The 18,419-nt window shown below is 35.8% G+C and overlaps 1 pseudogene; it reads right to left on the bottom strand.

Annotated features, from left to right (window-relative positions):
- Nucleotides 1-3,040: 3,040 nt before the first annotated feature.
- Nucleotides 3,041-17,475, bottom strand: LOC105054804 (cytochrome P450 89A2-like; annotated as a pseudogene).
- Between the last annotated feature and the right edge of the window lie 944 nt (nucleotides 17,476-18,419).

An 18,419-nucleotide genomic window follows, 5' to 3' on the forward strand; every position in this document is an offset into this window, starting at 1 on the left:
TTCTATGTGCCAATGGGATGTAGACTACTCTTGATGAGTTGCTTTGGTTTCTCTTCAGTGCTCCCATGTATGATAAGGAAAATTTTTTGTGCATCACGAGTAATATAGAAAATTCAACATGGAGCGCACTATCTTATCTGATTGATCCACATAGCCACCACTTTCTAATGCGTATTTATTGTTTACAATTTTATTTTTTTTATTTAAAATTTTGAATGATGAAAATACTCTTGCTCTCTGAATAAAATTATGACATCTTATGTCAAAATTATGACACCTACATGAAGGAAGTCATAATTTAGCGCAGGATGTTATAATATGTTACAGGATGTTATAATTTTTTTCAAAGAGCAAGGATATTTTTGTCATTCAAAATTTTTAAACAAAAAAATAGAACTGCACGTATTAAATGTAAAAAGTGGTTAGACAAAATTGTGTCTCCCATATTATGATATTTTGAGCCATATTTTGACATCCTGCGTATAGGAAGTCATAATTTGACGCATAATGTCATAATATGCCATAGGATGTCATAATTTTTTGGACCATATTATGACATCGTGTAGAAAGTTATAATTTGACATACGATACCATAATATGCCACAGGATATCATAATTTTTTTAAAAGAAGAGGAATATTTTCGTCATTCAAAATTTTAAATGAAAAAACGAAACTGCAGGCATTAAATGTGCATTGAAAAGTGATGGCTATATGGACCAATCAGGTAAGATGGTGCACTCCACGTCAGATTTTCTACACTGCCCATGCTGCACAAAGAATTTCTTGTGTGATAATTGTTTAAAAACTATGGGCATTAAAATGTTACATGGCCGGCCCTTATCATGATACAAAACTATAGAACTACGATTAAACTACAAAACTATAATTGATGCAACATAAAGTAGACTCGCAGCTAGTTTAAATTTTAAAGGATGTTTTGGTTATCAAAACTGACACAAGTGGTTAAAATATCCATAATTTTTTTTGATAAAAAAATCCATAATTCAAGCAGGGTATCGTAGCACTATCTTGTTGGCGTTTAAGCTCATCCCAATGGACGTGGGATGATGAGGCTATTGATTTCAACGTTAGCGGGAAGTAATTGACTTGTTAAACGCATGTCAAAGGTTCTAGATATCCCTCATCCAGGATGATAAGATTATTGGATTTTTGAGGAGAAAGAATTTATCCAAAATTTTAAATAATAAGAGGTATCCCAAGATATACCAACCTGGATGTTGCGATGATTGACAAACAGTCAGGAATGATACCGCGTTTCAATAACCACTGGAATATTCTGTCGGATCTTGAATCTTTAGATTTATCTCCTATGAGATTGATTGAAATATTTATTTATTTATTTTAGTACACGGAGAAGTCCTATTGTTAGTGTGCGTTCTAGATCTCCGCTTGTTACTCGTAAAGTAATTGGACACCAAGTTTCTTGGTCATTAAGCATCTTTTCTCCTGGTCACAACTGATAAGTAGCGTGGGTGACGCAAGCGCTTAGCTTAGCAGCCTGTGGCTAGTTTTGGTGAACGTCAACGAGGAGACACGGCTAGACGCAAGAAGAAGAAGAAATAAAATAAATGAACAATATCTCTCCATGAAGGGATGCAAACAAATATTTTACCATATGAAAATTTAGATATTGAAATAAAAGTAGCCAGCCCTGGCCGCAATCCCCAGCTCCACAAATAGACCTTCTAGAACTCTTGACTTATTGTAGGAGAAGTCATTCCTTTACGAGGAAGGCTGCGAGGTTAGTTGGAAGAGGAGGGTGTGATCATATTATTACAAAAATATGATTTGTAATAACAACTTATTTGATTTTGTTATTACAAAAAGAAGAGGGTGTGATCATATTAGCTTTCATGCATAAAATTAATATAACTTCTAAAAATTTAAATTAGTTGGGATATTTGTACGCATGCTTAGGTCAAACAAAAATTTTTCCAATATGAATATTCTAAGTTGCCCATCTTGCTGCTTCATCATCCCAAATACTTCTCAATTTGGTCCGTGAATGAAGCTACTCGTCGATATCTAATATGAACGCGCGTTGGTTTGCATGGGTAGATTGCACGTTTTTGGACTATCCTCCATTGTTGATACCATCTAGATTGCCTCATGATCATTGTCTTGCCTCCTTGCCGAATTGTCTCCTCCCATTGTACCGTGTTAACTTTTTCCAAAAGGAAATAACTAGGAATGTTTGATTATAGGGAAAACTAAATAAAAGAAAAAGAAAAAGGGAAAATATTTTCTGAAACAAGAAAAAAATCTAGTCAGACTTAAAATATCTACTTTTGGAATTTATGCGGCTAGCAAATTTGATTTTTCTAAATTCTTCTATTTTTCAGATTTCTTTGAAGAAACCAAAAATACTCTAAGCCAATGACAGGACTAAGCTAAAGCTCTTCGCTGGGTGTGCTAGTCGCAACATTAGACCGAGTTGAAATTTCTGGACGTTCCAGTTGTGAGCCCAAACTTCCATCTACCTGTCACATTTTAAAGACAAACAATTAAGTTTCTATGGGCCATGGCTCCAAATGTACCATTCACCACTCTTAATAGATGAAGATTAATCTCTTTTAAAAATACCCGAATCACACTGTTATTTCTTGCTTTTGATAGAACCAAAGCGAACAACAGAATCCAACTCTAACAAACCATAACCATCTGAAAGGTTTTAGATTATGGTAGAAAAAATATTGGTTGGATCAGATCCACCAACTCCATGGTAGACCAGTCCAACCACGAAGCAATACTCACAACCAAATCTATTTTTGCTCCATTTTTTCTTAAGTTCTTTTCTTTCATATTTGCGTGTATTGCTCTATGGTTGGTTGATCCACCTCTAAACTGTTGGACCACATCCAATTAATAATTTTTTAAAATATTAAATTTATTCCTCCATATTTTTTAGAACAAATACTCATGAACGGAGCCCTGTAAATAGCTTCGTGCTCTGTTGTAGATGATAAATATCTTGATCTTATAACGTGGTCAAACTTTATTCTGTTAGATAGTGTTTGGTTACTCTTTTTCTATTTTTGGAATAGGAATACGAATTTTCAGAAGATAGCTATTCTCCACGTCTATTCCAGATTTCTGTTTGATTGGAAATCTACAATTTCACTGGGAATAAAGTGCAATTAATGCAGTGTTATTCCATATATCTAGAATAAAATATAATTAATGCTCATTAAAGATCTAGAATAAGCCATTCCATAGTTCATCATGGAATAGCTAAATCAGGGTAGATGGGAATAAGGTGTAATTAATGTAGGGTTGATCCGAATTGCTAAACCTATGGGGCCTACCATCATTTTTTTTAATGTTTGGAGAAATAAGATGGAATAAATCCTTATTCCATCTAGAATAAAGTCATACAAACACTATTCCAATTTTCCTGGTGTTTGTTACAAATCACAGAATACCAGAAAATAGATTCAAAGCACTAGTTTCACAATCAGTTACCTGTCTTCGTTAAAAAAAAAACAAACAGTAACTTGTTCCTCGTACAGATCCGAGCACGGAGTGGATTCTTATGGCCGCAGTGAACAGCAGCTTCTCCGTTAAGTCCACTTCCTCTCCCTCCAAAGCCTTCCACTCAGACTTCCACACCAAATTAGCCACAAAGTACTCGAGATGGAGCACGGCAAGTCCGAAACCGGGGCACATTCTTCTCCCCGCCCCAAATGGCATCATCTTGATCTCCCTGCTCCCCGTTACATCCACCCTTCCCCCGCACCCCCAGCCAAGAACCTCTCCGGTTTGAACTCCATTGGCTCCCCCCACACCTTCTCATCCCGTCCCATCTCCGCCACCGTAAAATGCACTTCAGCTCCCTTCGGTATCAAATACCCATTCAAGGTCACGTCCTCCGCCACCGTGTGCGGCAGTAGAAAGTGCGCCGGCGGGTGGCGCCGCAGCGCTTCCATGATCGCTGCCTTTAAATACGTCAACCTCTGCAAATCCTCCTCCTTAACCTCCTCCCCATCACTCCCTACCACCCCCTCGATCTCTTCCAATAGCTTTCTTTGCATGTCCTGGTGCTTCACAAGGTTGGCCATATAGATCCATTGTAACGCAGTGGCGGTCGTGTCGGTGCCTCCAGTCATGAACTCAAAGCAGAGGCTCACAGTCTCACCCTCGGTGAGTTTCCGTAACACCCCGGCCCAATTGGGCTCAGAATCAGCCACAATCCAAATACAAAAAAAAAAAAAAAAAAAAAAAAAAAAAAAAAAAAAAAACAAAGGAGAAGACTCTCCAAGGGAGTCTTCTTCCTCCATTCATCGGCTCCCAATCGGAGTCGGAAAAGAGTCCCTTCAACTCTATTTAAGGAGGAGATCCCTCCTCTCTCCCTTCCACCAAAGATCCGAGATCCAGTCGATGACAATCGCAGGAAAACCACCATAGAGACCCGACCTGTGCTCGTCCAATTTCTCGTCGAAAAGCTTCACCGGCATCGAAGGTGAGCCTCCTCCTCCTTCCTTTCTTCTCCCCTTTCCTTCCCGTGCCGGTGTGCATGCTCACCGATGACCGGAGTCGCCGGATTTTATTGTGGAAGAAACATCTATTTTGCCCATTTTTCTTCGATTTTTCGATGCCGGTGGTCACCGCCGACCACCGGTTTGGATCCCTTCGAGCCGCCCATCGTCGGCCAACCTTGTGCCGATCGACTGCCGGCTGGCCGACTAAATCGGGGGGATCGTGAGGTCCCCTGTTTCGGCCCAAAGGAAGCCGTGGGAAAAAGAAAGAAGAAGAAAGAAGAAAAAGAAAAGAAGAAGGAAAAGAAAAAAAAGAAAAAGAAAAAAAAAGAAAAGTAAAAAGGAAAAAGAAAAAAAAGAAAAAAAGAGAAAGAAATAAAAAAGAAAGAGAAAATCTCCTCTCTCTCTTTTCTCTCTCTTTCCTTTCTCTACTTTCTCTCTATATTTTCTCTCTCTAGATTCTTTCTCTAAATTCTCTCTCTAGACCTTTTCTCTCTCTCTCTCTTTATGGATTTTATCTCTCTAAAGTCTTTCTACTCTCTCTCTGATTGCATCACAGACCTAGGATAAATTTGAAATAAAAATATGATGATTTGATATTGCTCCAAAATTCGTGCAGTAGATCTGATCCCAGTTCGATCCTATTCGAAATTTATAACATTTGATTCATATTAAGTCACCCTGATAGGACCTCTGATGATCTCGACCATGATTGCCTCATCTGAAGGATACGAAGATTCTCTCTCTACTTTCTCTCTCTACTTTCTCTCTCTAGAATTTTCTCTCTCTTTATGGATTTTCTCTCTCTAGAAGTCTTATGGATCAGTGGAGGATCATGATACATAGACAAGTCTTAATTTTGGTTAATCCTAAGAGAGGTCCTCGATCTGTATTATTAGGATCGATTATCGATAATTTCTCTATATGTAATTTTTATATTGATCAGGGTCATGAAGAGATGATTGTCTGCATATGATATCGAGTGAAATATTTTGTTAAACAAATTCATAAATCAAAGAAGAACATTGATTTCTGTGCTTGGATCAGTCACCGGTAAAGGTAAGAATTTCTGTACATGATCATCATTATGTATGTTATTTTACTGTTGGTTTTATCTCATTGATTTTGCATCGTTGGATTTGAGATCGATAAATTTTTTTATACCTAAGACACTGTTATCTATTTATATGATTTTGAGCATGAATATGTTATATCAATACATATGTATGGCATGATTATATGGGTATGACATATTTATTATACTGCAAAATTTGAATTGATTAATGAAGTCAAATATTATAATTTCATGAAAATAAAAAGAAAGAGAAATATGGTTTGGACTGGCCTTGTCATGTGGAATAGCCTGCCAGGAGCTTATGCCTGGGACAGCGCCCACAAGCTTATGTGTGGAAGAATCTGATCCGAGAAAGATCATGAATGATTTGATCCGAGAAAGATCATAGCCACTTTGATCCGAGAAAGATAATGAATATTTCGATCTGAGGAAGATCACAGAAATCGATCCGAATAAAAGATCGTCGCATGATCCTGGTAGTCCAAAGCCAAAGCCAAAAAGAAAAAGATTAAAGACGATGTGATAGAAAGATAAGACATGAAGCAATCGTTGAATAAAATTGTTTCACTTATTAACATATGATAATGCATCTCTTTTGATAAAACATATAATCTATAAATGTTTGTAGTATTCTGGACAGTGAACATTGACTTTTATGTATTATTGCTTATCTTTATTTTCAGATTATATTATTATATTGGTGTGATATGAAAATTCTTACTGGGCTGTAAAGCTCACACCCTTCATCTTTCTTTTCTTCTCAGAGTTACAAGATGTCCATGGTTGGCTATAGTATGGATTTGTGAGTGAGCGGATGCATAGATAGAGTACCGTTGATACCTGATCAGAGGATTGAAGAAATTTAATTTGTAATTATGCAAGGTTTTATGAATTATTGTTGAAATTAAATATTATGGTTGATAAGGTTGTAATGATTTAATTTGACTTTGCATATTCTTTAGGGCTTGCTCTAAGGAATGTGCGGCCATCACGTATCCAACCCGGGTGTTGGGTTCGGGGCATGACAAAATGGTATCAGAGCTTAGGTTATGATCATTGGGGATTATTATATACGTGATAGGATATGACAGAATAATATCAGGGCTTAGGTTATGATCATGTGAGATTTATGATTAGGATATGACAAAGTGGTATCAGAGCTTAGGTTTAAGATCACCAGAGATTATGAAGAGATATTAAAAATTTTATGTAAGATCAATAGGATGTGACAAAGTGGTATCAGAGCTCAGGTTATGATCATTAAGGATTATAATATAAGTGATTTAAATATTACAGAGTAATATCGGAGCTCAGGTTATGATTATTAAAGATTATAATATAAGTGATTTAAATATTACTGAGTAATAACAGAGCTTAGGTTATGATCATTGGGGATTATGATATAAGTGATTAGGATTTGATAAAATGATATTACAGCTTAAGTTTAAGTCACTAGGGATTATGAAGTAATATCAAAACTTTATGCATGATCAATAGGATGTGACAGAGTGATATCAGAGAATATGATAGAACAGTACTAGAGTTCAGGTTTAAGGTCACTAGGGATTGTCATATAAGTGATATCAAAACTTTGGGATTATAATCAATAGAATATGATTGATAATATCAGAGTTTAAGATTATGATCATTAAAGGTATGATAGAATGATATTAGAGTTTAGGTTATGGTCATTAGAAAATATGATTTAAGTAGTATTTGAGTTTAAGGTTATAATTATTCAGAATTGTAATTTTAGTGATATCTGAACTTAAGTTATGATCATGAGGAACATGATAGATATAAAAGAAAAGATTCAATATTTAGATTTCGAATCAATAGATATTAAGATGAAATTTATGCATAAGTGGCATATGATATCTATAATAGAATTGACGAGTTATATCTTAGATTTCAATTAGTAGGGTGGCCTGAATATAAGAAGAGTTGACCTTGAAAAGAAGTGGGAGGTATTGATATGTTATGTTGAGTATACTCGATAATTTTGAAATGCTAAACTTATATGGAAGAAAATCATGATAACTTTTCTGATTTTGATATTAATTATCTGAGCATTACAAATTTTAAATTTATCAGAAGGAAGTTAGGATATGGTCTAAGAAGAAATTTCATCATATGAGAGAGAAATATTTTTGAGCATTGAACCTATAAGAGGATCATATATGAAACTCAATCTTAGATGAAAAAAAAAATTTGAATTTTATTATGAGAATATGAGATACATATTTTAGTGAAATCTTTGATTACTCAAAATATCATATTCTGAATATGATTTATTGATCTTTTAAGTTGCATTGAATTTCAAGTCAAAAGTTTATTTTTTTAAGTGGATCAAAAGTATTTTGATATTGTTGTTAAATTAAAGAAGAAAATTTATTTTGTCAGAGTATGATATACAGGTTATGATGAAATCTTTAATAATTTGTATTACTATCTGTGGATTAATTTTTTTTTAAATTTTTCTTGTGATTGTTGAAGATGTTGATGTGTATTAATTATTCAAGTCAAAGTTTGAATTTTTTTTTTTAATTGAACTAAGACATCTTGCTAGTGTTAAATATTGAATGACTTATACAAGGGACAAGACTTTTGTATAGATTTATTGATTAATATTAAGGGTTGTGATGAAGGGAGCTCTATAAGAAATAATTAAGTTGATTCTGCTTACAAAAATGTTGACTTGAGTTCTTCTAGTTTGTCAAGTTAGGATTAATTCTTTTAAAAAGAAAGATTGATTTAGAAATTATCTAAATGATTGTAAGATAAATCTAAGATTAACTCCAATTGATTCTAGACATGTTGGATTCTTGAAGAGTGATGAAACTTATGCAATGATTTCAAATATAGAAAGTGGATCAAGATTTAATTTTTGTATGCTATACCCAAAGGTAGTAAAGATAAAGAAACTTAAAAATTTTATCCTAAGTCTTATATGAAATTTGAAGATTGGATCTATCCTGGATTGATCTAACATATAATGATATTTTTTATCTTGATAGATTTATATAATTTGATAAATTAATATCAGAGTGCACAGCAAAAGCATGGTGGATTAAATTGATTAAAAATATTAATCTTTTAAATCAAAAAATATTATGATGAAATACATTAGTTGTAAATAAGGAAGAATTTTATTGATAATGAAAGGATGCTACAAATTTTGATCTAATCTGATCATAGTCAGATAATTTTTGTCAGTAGGTTGTTTTATTGTAGATAATGCCAAAAAATTTTAGATATCTCAAGTTTATTAACAGTTTGATAGTTCTGATATTAGTTCAAACTTAGAATGTCCTGACATAGATCTTATTTTTTTTAAATTTAATATTGTTACTCGAACTGATATAGAAGATTGAGATTTTTCTTAAGATAAGAGTCTACATATAAAATTTGTTAGAAGATCAAGAGAAGAAAGAAATTGATGATTGTGAAGAGTACCCGATGTTTGACTTTTATTTATTTTTCTATCAAGGGTAGCCTGAGATAATTATGAATTTCGAGTGGAATGTGTTAGACAAATAATGGTGGTATATTAATTCAAGTCCAAAATGTTACAGTTCTTCAAAAAATTGAGAAATCAATAAGAAGAGATGAGTTTGAGATTTCAAATAATTTTTGTTATAACAAGATCATGAGAAATAAATAATATATAAGATATTATCGTAAGCTTGAGAATGACATGAAGAATAGATACTTTGAAATATGTATCTCGAACGACATAACTTAATTTCGAGGATGAAATTATTTGAAGGGGGGGAGAATATAACACCCCAGCCCAATTGAGCCCAGAATCAGCCACAGCCCAAACACAAAAAAAAGAGAGAAAGAAACAGAGGAGAAGACTCCCAAAGGGAGTCTTCTTCCTCTGTTCACCGGCTCCCAATCGGAGTTAGAAAAGAGCCCCTCCAACTCTATTTAAGGAGGAGATCCCTCCTCTCTCTCTTCCACCAAATACCCGAGATCCAGTCGGTGGCAATCGCTGAAAAACCACCATGGAGACCCGACCTGTGCCCATCCAATTTCTCACCGAAAAGCCTCACCAACGTCGAAGGTGAGCCTCCTCCTCCTTCCTCTCTTCTCCCCTTTCCTTCCCGTGTCAGTGTGCATGCTCGCCGGCGACCGGAGTCGTCGGATTTTGTTACGGAAGAAACATCTATTTTGCCCATTTTTCTTTGATTTTCCGACGCCGGTGGTCACCGCCGACCACCGGTTTGGATCCCTCCGAGCCGCCCGTCGTCGCCCTTTTATCGTCGGCCAACCTCGTGCCGATCGACTGCCGGCTGGTCGACTAAATCGGGGAGATCTTGAGGTCCTCTGTTTCGGCCCAAAGGAAGCCGTGGGAAAAAGAAAGAAGAAGAAAGAAGAAAAAGAAAAGAAGAAGGAAAAGAAAAAAAAAGAAAAAGAAAAAAAAAGAAAAAGAGTAAAAGAAAAAAAAAGAAAAAAAGAGAAAGAAAAAAAAAGAAAGAAAAAATCTCTTCTCTCTCCTTTCTCTCTCTTTCCTCTCTCTAACTTCTCTCTATATTTTTTCTCTCTAGATTCTCTCTCTAGACTTTTTTTCTCTCTCTTTATGAATTTTATCTCTTTAAGGTCTTTCTACTCTCTCTCTGATTTCATCACAGACCCTAGGATAAATTTGAAATAAAAATATGATGATTTGATATTGCTCCAAAATTCGTGTAGTAGATCTGATCTCAGTCCGATCCTATTCGAAATTTATAACATTTGATTCATATTAAGTCACCCTGATAGGACCTCTGATGATCTCGACCATGATTGCCTCATCTGAAGAATATGAAGATTCTCTCTCTACTTTCTCTCTCTAAAATTTTCTCTCTCTTTATAAATTTTTTCTCTCTAGAAGTCTTATGGATCAGTGAAGGATCCTGATACATAGACAAGTCCTAATTTTGGTTAATCCTAAGAGAGGTCCTCAATCTGTGTTATTAGGATCGATTATCGATAATTTCTCTATATGTGATTTTTATATTGATCAGGGTCATGAAGAGATGATTGTCTGCATATGATATCGAGTGAAATATTTTGTTAAAGAAATTCATAAATCAAAGAAGAACATTGATTTCTGTACTTGGATCAGTCACCGGTAAAGGTAAAAATTTCTGTACATGATTATCATTATGTATGTTATTTTACTGTTGGTTTTATCTCATTGATTTTGCATCGTTGGATTTGAGATCGATAAATTTTTTTATACCTGAGATACTGTTATCTATTTATGTGATTTTGAGCAAGAATATGTTATATCAATACATATGTATGGCATGATTATATGGGTATGACATATTTATTACACTGCAAAATTTGAATTGATTAATGAAGTCAAATATTATAATTTTATAAAAATAAAAAGAAAGAGAAATATGGTTTGGACTGGCCTTATCATGTGGAATAGCCTGCCAGGAGCTTATGTCTGGGACAGCCCCCACAAGCTTATGTGCGGAAGAATCTGATCCGAGAAAGATCATGAATGATTTAATCCGAGAAAGATCATGGCCACTTTGATCCGAGAAAGATCATGAATATTTCGATCCGAGAAAAATCACAGAAATCGATCCGAATAAAAGATCGTCGCATAATCCTGGTAGTCCAAAGTCAAAGCCAAAGTCAAAAAGAAAATGATTAAAGACGATGTGATAGAAAGATAAGACATGAAACAATCGTTGAATAAAATTGTTTCACTTATTAATATATGATAATGCATCTCTTTTGATAAAACAGATAATCTATAAATGTTTGCAGTATTCTGGACAGTGAACATCGGCTTTTATGTATTATTGCTTATCTTTATTTTCAGATTATATTATTATATTGGTGTGATATGGGATTTCTTACTGGGCTGTAAAGCTCACACCCTTCATCTTTCTTTTCTTCTCAGAGTTACAAGATGTCCATGGTTGGCTATAGTATGGATTTATGAGTGAGCGGATGCATAGATAGAGTACCGTTGATACCTGATCAGAGGATTGAAGAAATTTAATTTGTAATTATGCAAGATTTTATGAATTATTGTTGAAATTAAATATTATGGTTGATAAGGTTGTAATGATTTAATTTGGCCTTGCATATTCTTTAGGGCTTACTCTAAGGAGTGTGCGGCCATCACGTATCCAACTCAGGTGTTGGGTTCGAGGCATGATAGTTTTCGTTCTCCCTCTTCCTCTGGAAGAGAAAGACCAAGGAAAGAATCGACGTAAGAGTAAACAAACCTGTCTTCGTCCGACTGCTGCTTTAGATTTCTTTGTGCACGTATTAGTGGGATGAGATCTCCTCCAGCTTTCGCCGGTCTTCTACTATTTTGTTCCACCTTTGCCAAAAGAGGAGCTTTAGTGATCCGGGGAAAGAACGAAAACATCGGGAAATCGGTGAAGTTTAAAAGCAGAACCATCATCACGGCCTTCATCTCTCTGATCTGTTAGAAGTTACAGCAAATCAAAACATATGTTATTCAATTATCATAATAGGTGGCCTGTAATCATGTGCAATCAGAATGTATGGAATTAAGTTGTCAATTTTTTATTTTGTGGTGTTAAGAAATCGATTTTTGTTTTTGGGATAATAAGTTGTCAGTTTGTTTTTTGTGTAGTTAAGTAGATTATAATAAGATTTGTCCGTTTTGCATTGTAATATCTTTATAAGGCCATCTAGTTTTAATTTACAAGCAAGTGAATAAAATACATTTCAAAATTTGTGTATTCTCAAAAGAGTGTGGAATAGTCCATAGACTTCTTTCATCATTGTTATCAGAGCCTCGGTGTTTCCTCACGTTCTCTATTTCACTTTCTCTATTTTTCATAGCCTCCAATTTACAAGTACCTCAGTTATCGCAAGATAACTATGAGAGTTGATCAATCTAGATGAGAGCTTTATTTGGTTCTCCAGATTTATGGGAGCTAATAGATATTGGGTTCACGGAACCCACATGAGAAGAAGAAGCAGCCTACAATGCTGAACAAAAAAAGACTCTTAAGGAGCAAAGAAAGAAGGACAATAAGGCTCATTTCGTACTCTATCAATCATGGAAAATCCTTGCTACATTTATAAAGAAGGAGCAAAGAGAGTTGCCAAAGCAACAACATGCAAGAAAGCATGGAAAATCCTTGCTACATTTATAAAGGAGTTGAGCAGGTTAAGCGCATTCGTATCCAATCACTTAGAAGCGATTTTGAAGCTGCTCAAATAAAGAATGAAGAAAATATTTTTGACTATTATTCATGATTAATATTATCGTAAATAAAATGAGGAGAAATAGAGAAAAGATTGAAAATATTCGAGTCATGGAGAAGTTACTCAGCTCGCTCTCATGTAAGTTCGAGCACGTGGTGGCAGTAATTGAGGAGAAAGAATTTGGAGGAGATCTCAATAGAGGAGCTCTTGGGATCTCTCTAAGTTCATGAGCAGCACATGTAAAAGAAAACTGTCTCCATCACCTTGAAACAAGCACTAGAGTAAAAACTAACTCTTAAATGATTGAGGCTCACAAGGTAGAGGTTGTGATCGTGGAAGAGGCAAGGTACGTGATCCCCATGAAGAACGATTCAAAATCAAGTGGAGTCCCATTCCTTCAAAGGCTGAGAATGAGGTAATCGAGGCAGATTCACACCTGGGCATAGGAATATCAAGAATGTTTAGTGCTACAACTGTCATAAGTTTGAGCATTATGTATCAGATTGTGGGCACAAAATAGAAGAGCAAATCAATCTCGTCGAAGCAACAAATAATGAGGGTAACATCACTATCCTTCTTCTTGCTTATGATGATTCAAATATTACAAAATGATGTTCGGTATCTTGACTCGAATGCTAGTAACCATATATATTGGAAAAAAGAACTTTTTATGGAATTCACTGAAGGAGTTCATGAGACTGTGAGTTTGGGAGATTCTTCAAAACTCCCGGTTAAAGGCAAAAGAAAGATCAAAATCTATCAAAAGAATGGTAAGCCCAAATATATTTCTGATGTTTACTATATTCCTAACATGAAAAGTAATATTATTAGCATCGATCAATTACTTGGAAAAAGATATATAGTATATATGGAGAGCAATCATCTTTGGTTGAAAAAAGCAAATGAAAGCCTCATAGCTTATGTTAAGATGACAAAGAACCACATATTCTCTTTATATCTAAATATAGATTTTGAGAAGTATTTTCAAGGACTCATTGAGAATGAGCTATGGAGGTGGCATCTTCACTTTGTCCATCTAAACTTTAATGGCCTGAAGTTGCTTTCTTCAGCTGGCATGGTATATGGCCTACCAGCAATTGATCCACCAAATCATGTGTATGAAGGCTGCATACTTAGAAAGCAACCACGGCTTTTGTTTAGTGGAAAGTCATGGAGAGCAGAGGCACCCTTACAACTTATTCATACTGACATCTGCAGACCAATTGAGCCCGTCTCTTTGGAAGGTAATAGATATTTCATTACCTTCATTGATGAATTTAGTAGAAAATTATGGGTATACTTTTTTAAAGATAAATCAACTGCTTATACTACATTCAAGCATTTCTAAGCTCTAGTTGAAGCAGAGAGTGGGTATAAACTTTTAACTCTCCAATCTGACCGAAATGGAGAGTACACCTTAAATGTATTTCAAGATTATTATAGGGAGCAAGGCATCAAAAGATAGCTTACTATTGCCTACATGCCACAGTAAAATAGCATTACAGAGAGAAAGAACCAAACCATCCTTAACATGATAAGAACCATGCTTAATGAAAAAGGATTGCCGAAGCAATTCTGGGCGAAAGCCGTGGCATGCTCGACTTATTTACTCAATCGGTGTCTGATGAAGATAGTAAAAAATATGACACCTCAAGAGGCATGGAGTGGTTACAAGCGTAGTATGACACACCTAAGAATATTTGAGTGCATTGCATATGCTCAAGTACTTGATGTAAAAAGGAAGAAACTTGATAATCATGATGAAAAATGCATCTTCATCGGATATAGTGAGGAGTCAAAAGCACATAAGCTCTATAATCCACTAACCAAAAAATTAGTGGTTAGTAAAGATATCATCTTCAACGATGATGAAGCATGGAATTGGAGCATTGAAGAAATTACCGTAAAGCAACCTATGGCTGATGAATCTCCACAGGAGTTTCAACCACCAGCTTTACCAAAATCTCGTCAAACATCTCTTCAACAAGCTACATCTTTTCCTGAAAGAGATCCTTCATCTTCTAGGAAGGGTAGTAGTAACAGATCGGCCATGCATTAAGGTCCCATCAAAATGAGAAGCCTCAAGAAAATTTATGAGTAGATAGAAGATGATGATGAGTCTAATTTTTTCTGTTTATATGCATATCATGAGCCTCTTACTTTCATAGAGGCTAGTGAAGAAGCATGTTGACGATGAGGAATGGAGGAGATTCGAGCCATTCAAAAAAATAACACATGGGAGTGGACAACACTTCCATAAAATCACAAGGCAATTGGTGTCAAGTGGGTATACAAGATTAAGCGCAAGGCAAATGACGAAATTGATCGATACAAGGCAAGGCTTGTAGTGAAAGGCTATAAACAGAAATACGGCATTAATTATGAAGAAGTCTTTGCCCTGGTTGCTTAATTGAATACAGTGATATTATTGATTTCTCTTGCAGCTCATCACAGATGGAAGATATATCATCTTGATGTCATGTCAGCCTTCCTTAATGGCATACTTGAGGAAGAGATGTATGTGCATCAACCAGAAGGATTTCTGGTAAAAGGGCAAGAAAGCTTTATATGGCTTGAAGCAAGCTTCACGGGCCTGGAATGCACGAATTGATGAATATCTTCATCAAAATGGCTTCACCAAATGTCCCTATGAGCAAACAGTCTACATGAAACAAAATCATCAAGGTGAAGTTCTAATAATTTATTTTTATATTGATGACTTGCTATACACAGATAATAGTGCTGAGATATTTGTAGAATTCAAGACATCCATGTTCAATGAATTTCAAATAACGGACAATGGATTGATATCCTAGTTTCTTGGTATCGAAGTGAAGTAGCAACAAGATGGAATTTTTATATCCCAAAAGAAGTGCATAAAAGAGATCTTGAAAAAATTCAATATGAGTAACTGCAACCCAGTGAACACTCCAATAGCCACAGGAATGAAGTTATCTAAAGAAGAAAATGAAGATTTTGTGGACTCGACTCTTTTTAAAAGTATTGTTGGTAGTTTGAGGTATTTGACAATCACTAGGCCCGATATCGTCTATAGAGTCAGACTTGTGAGTCACTACATGGAGACACCAAAGGAGTCTCATTGGCTAGTTGCAAAGAGGATTTTAAGGTATATTAATGGCTCTCTTAACTTTGATCTCTTCTATGCCTATAGTGAAATTGCACAACTAGTTGGTTATTCAAATAGTGATTGGAGAGGTGACCAAGATGAGAGGAAAAGCACCATAGGATATATTTTTTATCTTGAGTCAACTGCATTTTCTTGGACCTTCAAGAAGCAAGGAGTTGTGGCTTATCTTCATGCGAAGCAGAATATGTAGCAATGTTATTAGCCGTTTGTGAAGTAATCTGACGGCAAAATTTGTTAAAAGAGTTGAATCATACACAAGAAGAACCAACAGTGATATATGTGGATAACAAATTGGCCATAAAGCTTGTGAAAAATCTAGTTCAATATAAGAGGAGCACACACATTGATCTAAGGGATCATATAAAATAGAAAATTGTGGAATTAAAATATTATCATTCAATGGAGCAAGCAACTAACATTTTTATCAAGCCATTGTCGGTTAAATCCTTCAAAAGATTAAGAGATATGCTTGGATTGAGAATGTTTTGATTTGAGGGGAGGTGTTGGAAGTTACAACAAATCAAAATGTATGGTATTCAATTGTCATAATAAGTGGTTTGTAATTATGTGGAATTAGAATGTATGGAGTTAAGTTGTTAGATTTTTATTTTGTGGTATTAAGGTGTCAATTTTTATTTTTGGGATAATAAATTGTTGGTTTATTTTTTTGTATAGTTAAGTAGATTATAATGAGGTTTGTCCATTCTGCATTGTAATATCTTGATAAGGCTGTCTAGTTTTAATTTACAAGCAAGCCAATAAAATATATTTCAAAATTTGTGTTCCGAAAAAAGTATGGAATAGTCCATAGACTTCTTCCATCGTTCGGCTTCTCATCCAATCAAAGCACACGAGTACCAGCAAGCAGAACATGGCATATTAGAAGCTCTTCATGATCACCACCTCTCCGCCGCAAGCCCCAGCCTCGGCTTTCAGCTTGTTCATGAGTATTTCGAGGACCCACTAGCGAGCCGGAGCAAAGAGCTTGACATGGGATGGGTGGAGGATCTCGATGGTGAGGTTGTGGAGCAAGAGGTGCCAGAGGGGGCCATAGGTGGCAGAGCTGATGTCACACTGGCCGCAGGTGAGGAAGTGGTTGGGCTCCACGGTCGGAGGGCGGTGGGCAAAGGTGGCGCTGCTCTGGACGAGGGCTTGGTGGGCGAGGTGGCGGTCGGAGATGAAGATGGTTGGGCGAGAGGTGATGCGAAGCATTATGGTGGGGCCAAGCTGCGCATGGAGCTCGCGAAGGATGTCTTCGATGTCAAAGATGGATTTCCTTTGCCATATGAACCTGGCAAGGAAGGGAATGGTGGGTGTACCTAGCAGAAGCCTTCTGTTCTTGTAGGTGTTGAAGAAAAGAAATTTTACAGCTAAGTAGAGAATGGGAGACAGGAGAATGAATGTAGAGGCATCCATTATTAATGGCTTCTTCTACTGGATTAGTTGTGGTTTTGGATGGGAAATTAATTGGAGATGGATGCCAGCATTCTTCTCTCATTTCTTTGTCCATTGCGGGAGCGTCCGAAGTTGATTCTACTAGATGAAGGATTAAAAAAAATGGGCCTCCATCACTGTACTCCACCAACAATTGAAATCAAGAAAAAAAACTGGCTGCATATCTGGCAACCAGAGCCTCCTACCCAGTAGTTAGGAATGGATCCCCAAACCACCTTCCATCAGTGGCTCGTACACAACATCCCTACAGATCAATGGGTGTACACCACCATCTTCAAAACCCGATCCCTACATAAACCTCCAGAAATATTGCTTGAGCTTCACCACCATAGTCCTGGGCAGAATAGTATTCAAAATGAGGTAGACAGATATAGAATTAAAACTCACCAGGGTAACTCTTCCTATCATTGAAAGAGCTCTTGTTATTCTTCGTGATCTCGAGTGTCCCTGATTTGCTGCTGCAGCTGAGCTGGCGTCTTCGGACTAAAATATACTACAGACTTAAAAGAAGTTTATCTTTTGATCCAAAGTTAAGCAATACTTCTCTAGCACCATTTTGAAGTTAGCAGCATTCTGGACAGAAATCTGATCCATCAGTAAACAAGCACACTCCTGGGGCCGGCAAGTAAGAATCCATATCTGATCCCTAAGATACAACATGCAAATAAGAGATAATCTTACAGCAATCTGACCATAGAGCAGAAGAAATCCGATGGCGTTTCATTGATAAGGATGGCAACCATTAGATATGTTTTTCTTTATATCATGTTGCAAGATAAAGCTACACTTGATTCCAATAGTTCCTCTTGTCAAATGTTTAGAAGTGCACTTCTTTTTCTTTTGTTCCTTAAACTTCATATTTTAAGTTTGATTCATACTCAATTACTTACAGCCAATTTGAGCTCAAGGGCTCCTTTATTATATTCTTTTCTTGGAATAGTGGGAACCCGCTAGTCCCAACTAAAGTAGCTCTCTTGTCAAAGTATTCCTAACCATTCAAGTCTTAATAAAAATGAAAAAAAAATTTATTGCATCACTGATATC

The sequence above is a fragment of the Elaeis guineensis genome, chromosome 12, assembly GCF_000442705.2.
Source record: "Elaeis guineensis isolate ETL-2024a chromosome 12, EG11, whole genome shotgun sequence".
In the NCBI taxonomy this organism is placed as follows: Eukaryota; Viridiplantae; Streptophyta; class Magnoliopsida; order Arecales; family Arecaceae; genus Elaeis; species Elaeis guineensis.